Here is a 7,974-nt window from a genome sequence, read left to right on the forward strand (position 1 = left end):
CCCGTGCCGGGATGGCCCGGGATGGCCCGGGCCGGCGTCCGGAGCCGAAGGGGCGAACCTTCGTTAGGGCAGATCTGATGGGGAGAGTTGACTGGCTGGGTGGGAGGGGACGGAGCGGGTGGGACTCGAGAAAAGCCAAGTACCCTAGTGCAGTTGAGGGGTAGCGGGGAGCGCGCGGGAAACGAGTCGCCTTTTCTTTTCCATCACTGATCTTTAGGTTCCAGGAGAACTTTCGGGGTGCGGAATGAGGGGGTGCACGTGGAGGGGAAAAAAGGACTCCCCTCCCCCTTGGCTCGTCTCCCACCAACCCGGGAATGGAGGGGGAGGGAGGCGTGGGCTTGGCGCGTTTTTGGGGCTTTGAATGGAGAACTCCGTTTCCCATGATGCTTTGTTTCTTTCTCTTTAATCTCGGCGGCGGCGGCTGCAGCACGAGGACTGGAGCGCGTGGTGTGAGCAGCTGGAGCACACTCTGGGCGCGCGGGCGGTTCCCGGACTTCAACGGGAGCGCTAGGTAAGTGTGTGAGAGGCGCGGGAAGAACCCGAGGGATGCACAAAGGCGGAGGTGGAGGCTTTCTTCGTGGGGAGGGGAGTGTTTTTTCCATTTTAAGGAAGTGGGAGAGTGGCTGTCCAGCGCGGACGAGGTATACCAGATGAACGGCTCATTAAAGAAAGATATTAACTGTGGCAGGCGCTCTCTCCGACCCGTGTGGGGCTCAGTGTTGCCAAGTTGAATCAAGTACAATACATTTTTGAGTCCATTTAGGAGTATTTTTTTAAGGGGGAAAAGTACAGGTGGAGAAATCTAATTTAAGAGGAAAAATGGTCCTCTTTCTCTACTAATTTTAGTCTTCTTTCTCCATAGAATTTAGATTTTTAGATTTAAGTGTAGTTTTTATGCATCAGTTTAAGGAGTTTTCTTATAAAAACTAGATTAGTGGTCCAGGGTACCATGAAGGAAGCCCAGCATTTAAAGTTCCCTCACTAGTTAAACATAGTACGGATTCTGAGTCTCTGAATTTTCCTTTTCCTTTTTTGACAAAACTTAACCCATCATGGAAGAGGTAGAGTAACCTTGTGAACCCTTTTCAAATATGGGCTCATTTCCTTGCTGCATGTTCTTAGGTAAGATAAGCACTTGGGAATGGAGAAGGTTTGCTTATGGACGATAATGACATGAAGGGAAGAGAAGCTAATCTGCCTTCTTTGGGTTTAATGGAGAAAATGGGTCCATAAATGTTTAAACAGAACAAGAGCCCTTTGAAATAGATCAAAATGTGACATCTCTAGGCCATCTGTGCATTATGTGAAGAGCGTGGAAGGCTGTGTTTCTTAAACCAGCTTTAAAATTTCTCTCATAGTCTATTAATGGAGTGGGGGCAGGGAATGTTCATTTAATCTAACAGTCATTTTTTGTGTGGTGCCCTACCTCAAGAAGTGGATAGTCACTGATTTTTATATGCTACTTTCTCTAGATAAACCTCTTCTAAAATCTGGGAGGGGGGAGGTAATGGACCTGCACATTTTCTGGGATGCAGATGTCAAGTTTTCTTAGATGGAGAGGGGAAGTCCAAAATCCGCTTATACATAAGAATTGGACTTTTGAAATTGCCAGTGTTATTTGTGTTCAACTCTGTGTAAATAATTCAGAGTATTAATATTTCTCAGGACTTGGCTGAAACTCCAAAACCTAGCTGGGACTCTCTAAGCCAAAGAAAAGCTTGTTTCAGGAATATTAACTAGTAGTTGACTTGTTCAGTATGTTGTTTTTTTGTTTTTTTTTGGAACCAGGTGAGTCTGAATAGATCAGTGAGGATGGAAAAGAAGAGCTCATGAAAGACACTTTGGCTTTTTTGCTTCAGGAATAGGCCTTGGCCATGTAAAAGTGCTTACAGTGCAGGTAGCTTTTTGAGATCTACTGCAATGCAAGCACTTCTTACATTACCATGGTGATTTAATCAATGGCTACTGAGACCTGTAGTTTGTGCATAATGAAGCTGTTGGCACTTTGGAGCAGTTTCCCATAATGTGTCTCTTGTGTTAAGGTGCATCTAGTGCAGTTAGTGAAGCAGCTTATAATCTACTGCCCTAAATGCTCCTTCTGGCACAGGCTGCCTGACACACAGCATTGGAAAATATGCCTTGACTAATAATTTGCATAGGACGCCTTTCAAAGGTTTGTCTTTGGTTTTGTCCTTGTTCGTTGGGAGCAGAGGGTTGAGGGTTGTGTGCAGCATATGGTTTTTTGTACCAAAGCGTAAGATCAGGTCCCAGTAGTACCAAAGTGCTCACAGTGCAGGTAGTTTTGGCAACATTCTACTGTAGTGTGGGCACTTCCAGTACTCTTGGATAACGGCTCTTGCTGATGCTGAGAACATTCAAAGACACTGCTACTTACAGTTAGTTTTGCTGGTTTGCATTTCAGCGTGTGTATATATGGCTGTGCAAATCCATGCAAAACTGATTGTGATATACTGTGTTTCTTCTGCGGCCCTACCTTCTCACGAATCTCCAGTCTTCGCACGAATCTCCAGTCTTCGCACCCATTCATTCATGGGTGGGGATTTGTTGCACTGCTTGTGTTATATATAAAGTATTGCACTTGTCCCGGCCTGTGGAAGAAACGAGGAATTTATCATCTTTTAATGTTTAAAGGTTGTAAGTTCTGATATTTGATCATTGTAAAATGACCTGTTTTGCTGTTGTCGGGTGGATCACGATGCAATTTTGATTAGTATAATAGGAGAAAAATTGCACGGTATCCATCTGCGAACCGCAGGACCCTTGTTGACAACAGTCTGTTGGTACTTAAGTAAGATGTCCTTTCTCTAGTGAACTGCAGTTAAAAAATGTTCTGAAACACATCTAGAGTTTTAAAAATGATAACAGTTTTAAAAATATTTGAAATCAAGAAGGTGTATTTTGGCAGTTGGGTGAAGGAGCAGATTGTTACTGAATGTAAATGGATGTTTAAATGTAAATTTACAAAATAAATGATATTTATAGATCTGAAAAAAATTGACTCTTTTTTTTTTCAAACAATTAAAAATGCTGGTGGATTCAAGAAAAAAAAAAAATCTCATGGTTGGATGAGATGGGGTCCTAAAGGGAAACTTCTGCATATCTGCTTTTCAAGTGTGCATCTACAGAAAGCAGCAAGACACCTAATCTGGAAGACTTTATGATGCAGACACATATCTGGACAAAATGTGCTCACTTTATGTACCCGTGCTTATCCGTATGAGGGAGATGCAAAGTTATAGATCGATGGGACGCCTACCCTTGAGGAACTGGGCACACTTGAGATTTATCAGGGTAGAGGGAGCTTGTTGATCCACTCACTTTGGGATTGTCAGAGGAAATCATTTGGTGGAAGGACCACTGAGATGGAGAAATACTGCCTTGCTTTGGAGACTAGTAAATGTTGGAAACCTGGATGTGGGCTTATTAGAATTTGGGGCCCAGGGGTTCTATGGAGTGACTAACCTTGTGCAGAAATTACCCATGTTAGCTGTTTGAGACAGATCACATGGTAGAAAAAGTGAATATTGACTACTAACACAATAAAAGTGTTAAGTTTATTCAGCCAGTCACCACCCCAGATAAGGCAGCTCGAATCCTGTAGTGGTTCTTGAATGTTAGCACTTGTTAAAATACAGATCCCCAGCCTTACCTCCAAAAATTGATTCAGTAGATGTGGAGTGAGGCTTGAGGGTTTGCATTTCTAAGCCAGGTACTGCTGTCATGGCTGGAGACCACACTTTGAGAACTACAGCTCAAAAACAATGAAGGACCTCAGTTTCTAGGACACGAGGTCAGTTTCTAGTCAACAAAGGAAGGTGTCTATTTGAAATGTCATCTTTTAGTCTTTATTTCTCATCAAAAAGAGATACAGACAACCGAAAGATGGTGTGTGTGTGTGCGTCATTTTTTATTTATTTCCTGTTGCCATGGAATTTTTGAGTTTTCAAACCATTTTAATTTTCCCGTATAACAGTCCCATTTAATCAAGAAGAGGAGCTCTTACTGAATGCACTTAGCCTTGAGCTAGTTGCCTAAGGCTTCCGTTTCCTCATAAGGGGAAATAATGATAATGTTGGTCTACCTCAAGGATATGTGGGTTCAGTATATTTTCTTTGGTGGTAGTGGTTTGGGGGATGGATTTTAATTCTTGGTGATGAAGTGAAATCTTAATGAAAAGAGACTTGGTAGTAAATTCTCTCTTCCATTATTAAGTGTGTGATTTTTAAAAAGTGACTAATGCTTGAGGCAATTATACAAGCATAAAGAACTGTACAGATATTTCCTGTGCTGTCTAATGCTTACCACTTTGTTGGTGCCTAATCATAGTTAAGTTTGATGTGGCAGCAAAGCAAAGGTTTCCCTCCCCCCTAATAAAGTAGCTCAGTAAAAGAGGGGATTAAAGCTTATTTGTTATAATCCTTAACACCACCAAACCTCTGCTTTCATAATGCAAGTTTATTGTCTCTAGTGGTTCACTGGTGCTTTAGCAAAGGTGGCTAGTATGCAGACAGTTACTGCAGTTTCCACTTTTAATGGGCATGTGTGGAGGGGCTGTGTTCCTGAGCGGTGAACCACTTGGCCTCTTTTGAGTCTCAGTTCCTTCATCTAAAATCAGGGCGGATCTGGGTGATTCTAGCTTCAGATATTCTGATCTACTTTTGGAGGAGAAATGTCAAAATGGCATTCCATGTATGCAGAATCTAAAAGGAAATGATGTGGTGCAAATAAACTTATTACAAAACAGAAACGGACTCAGAGAACAAACTGGTTGCTGGTTGCTGGAGGGGAAGAGATAGTGAGTTTGGGATGGATATGTACACACTGCTATCTTTAAAATGGATAACCAAAAAGGACCTACTGTATAGCACATGGAACTCTACTCAAAGTTATATGGCAGCTTGGACAGGAGGGGAGTTTCAGGAAGAATGGATACATGTGTATGTGTGGCCAAGTCCAGCTGAACTATCACTATCAGTTGCTGTCCACCTGAAACTATCACAACATTGTTGATGGACTATACCCCAATGTAAAATAAAAAGTTTAAAAAATAAAAATAATCTCTGTTAAAATTCAGTTTAATTCAGTCACTCAGTCGTGTCTGACTCTTTGCGACCCCATGGGCTGCACCACGCCAGGCTTCCCTGTCTTATCATCAACTCCTGCAGCTTGTTAATGAACTGTAGTCCAATATAAAATTAAAACTCTAAAAAATAAAAATAATCTGTCTATTAAAGTTAGACATCTCCAGTAATTCTAAAAGTGCTTTGCATTTAAGTCATTTGTTTAGAATTTGAGGGGAAATGGGTCACGTACATCTGTAGTTACGGAGAAAATCTGGAGAAGGAAATGGCAACCCACTTCAGTATTCTTGCCTGGACAATCCCATGGACAGCCTCTGGCAGGCTACACTCCAAGGGGTCAAAAGAGTCAGAGATGATTTAGCAACTAAACCATCACATGGGGAAAATGAGTAACATACCACATACAGCTTACTTACTTCTAAAGATTTACAATAAGTTCAGGAGAAGCACTACAAGTGTATGATTTGCCTTTGATTCAGTTTTTTTTGTCCTAAGGTCATCAGTGTGGGCATTGATTTTCCCCAGACAGAAGAGTCAATGTGGCATCAGTTTAATTAGCACAAACATATGTTGACTGAGAAGTTGTCTATTTGGCAGTTCTGTTACACTGGCTTTGAAACAAGGGACTGTATAAAATTTAAGCTGAAAGAATCCTACTTTATACATCAGTGTTATTGTTCAGTCACTTCGTCGTGTCCGACTCTTTGCAACCCTATGGACTATAGCATGCAGGGCTTCCGTGTCCTTCACCATGACCCGGAGCTTGCTCAAACTCATGTCCATTGAGTCAGTGATGCCACTAAACCATCTCATCCTCTGTCATCCCTTTCTCCTACTGCCTTCAAGCTTTCCTTGGATCAAAATCTTTTCTAATGAGTCACCTCTGCATCAGGTGGCCAAAGTATTGCAGCTTCAGCTTCAGCATCAGTCCTTCCAATGAATATTCAGGGTTGATTTCCTTTAGGACTGACTGGTTTAATCTCCTTGCAGTCCAAGGGACTCTCAAGAGTCTTCTCCAACACCATAGTTCAAAAGCATCAATTCTACGGCACTCAGCCTTCTTTATGGTCCAACACTCAGATCTGTACATGACTACTGGAAAAACCATAGCTTTGACTAGATGGACCTTTGTTGGCAAAGTAATGTCTCTGCTTTTTAATAGACTGTCTAGGTTTATCATAGCTTTTTTTCTAAGGAGCAGGTGTCTTTTAATTTCATGGCTGCAGTCACCATCTGCAATGATTTTGGAGCCCAGAAAAATAAAGTCTGTCACTGTTTTCATTGTTTCCCCATCTATTTGCCATGAAGTGATGGGAGGCCTGGCATGCTGCGATTCATGGGGTCGCAAAGAGTCGGACACGACTGAGCAACTGATCTGATCTGATCTGATGGGATCAGATGCCATTGGTCTTTGTTTTTTGAACGTTTAGTTTTAAGCCAGCATTTTCACTCTCCTCTTTCACCTTCATCAAGAGGCTCTTTAGTTCCTCTTTACTTTCTGCCATAAGGGTGATATCATCTGCTTATCTGAGGTTATTGATATTTCTCCCTTTAATCTTGATTCCAGGTTGTGCTTCATCCAGCCTGGTGTTTCTCATGATGTACTCTGAATATAAGTTAAATAAGCTGAGTGACAATATACAGCCTAGACACACTCCTTTCCCAATTTGGAACCAGTCTGTTGTTCCATGTCCGGTTCTAACTGTTGTTTCTTGACCTTCATACAGGTTTCTCAGGAGGCAGGTGAGATGATCTGGTATCCCCATCTCTTTAATAATTTTCCACAGTTTGTTTTGATCCACACAGTCAAAGGCTTTAGCATAGTCAATAAAGCTGAAGTATATATTTTTCTGGAATTCTCTTGCTTTTTTGATGATCCAGTGGATGTTGGCAATTTGATCTCTGGTTCCTCTGCCTTTTCTAAATCCAGCTTGAACATCTGAAAGTCCTTGGTTCAGGTACTGTTGAAGCCTAGCCTGGAGAATTTTGAGCATTACTTTGCTAGTATGTGAAATGAGTGCAATTGTGTGGTAGTTTGAACATTCTTTGGCACTACCTTTCTTTGGGATTGGAATGAAAACTGACCTTTTCCTGTCCTGTGGCCACTGCTGAGTTTTCCACATTTGCTAGCATATAGACCATAGTCCAGCTTTATTCTTAAGTGGGGAGACTGAAGCCCAGGAAGAAGTGACTTGCTCAAGGTTTTGATAAATAAGCAATAGGGACCAATATGTTGAGTGCCAGGCTAGATGTCCAGAGGCAGAGAAGAGGACATGAAACCCAGGCTGGATCAGGTAGTCCTTCCCAGGGGGCCTCAGGAAAGGGGGCCTGCGGGGAGGTAGGCAAGAAGGTCGGTGAAGGGTCTTTTTAGGCAGAGTGGTTTATGTAAAAAGATGAGAGCAGATGGAGGTTCTTCTAAAGAACTATACTTGGTTCAGAATGGCTGGCCCATGTGAGGAGAGAAGTAAGCTGGGGCTAGATCACAGAACCTTGTCCTGAATGGAAAGGGAAGTCACTTAAGAGTTTTAAGCAGAGAAGTGACCCACATTTGCCCACTTAGTAAGACCTCTCTGACAGTGGCATAGAGAGTGGCTTGGAGAGTACTGGGCCCAAAGCCAGCTAGGAGGCTAAGCGGGAGGTGAAGATGTGAATCAGGACAGCAGCCCCGGCATGGAGGTAGCGGCAGCTTTCTCCTATGAATACATGGATAAATCTAACACAGTTCCAACCAGTTTCCAAACTTCATGATGATTCTGAAGTTCATCTGTAAGAATACACAGGGAAGACACATGTACCCCAGTGTTCACTGCAGCACTGTTTACAACAGCTAGGACATGGAAGCATGTCCATCAGCAGACAAGTGGATAAGGAA

General features: G+C 42.4%; 1 non-coding gene across 1 annotated transcript; it reads left to right on the forward strand.

The window, feature by feature from the left end:
* The first annotated feature begins 1,866 nt into the window (after nucleotides 1–1,866).
* Nucleotides 1,867–1,947, forward strand: MIR106A (microRNA mir-106a). The gene has a single exon (NR_107974.1). It is a non-coding gene; the product is annotated as a microRNA mir-106a (primary transcript).
* Nucleotides 1,948–7,974: the final 6,027 nt, after the last annotated feature.

Source organism: Ovis aries, chromosome X, assembly GCF_016772045.2.
Source record: "Ovis aries strain OAR_USU_Benz2616 breed Rambouillet chromosome X, ARS-UI_Ramb_v3.0, whole genome shotgun sequence".
NCBI lineage: Eukaryota > Metazoa > Chordata > Mammalia > Artiodactyla > Bovidae > Ovis > Ovis aries.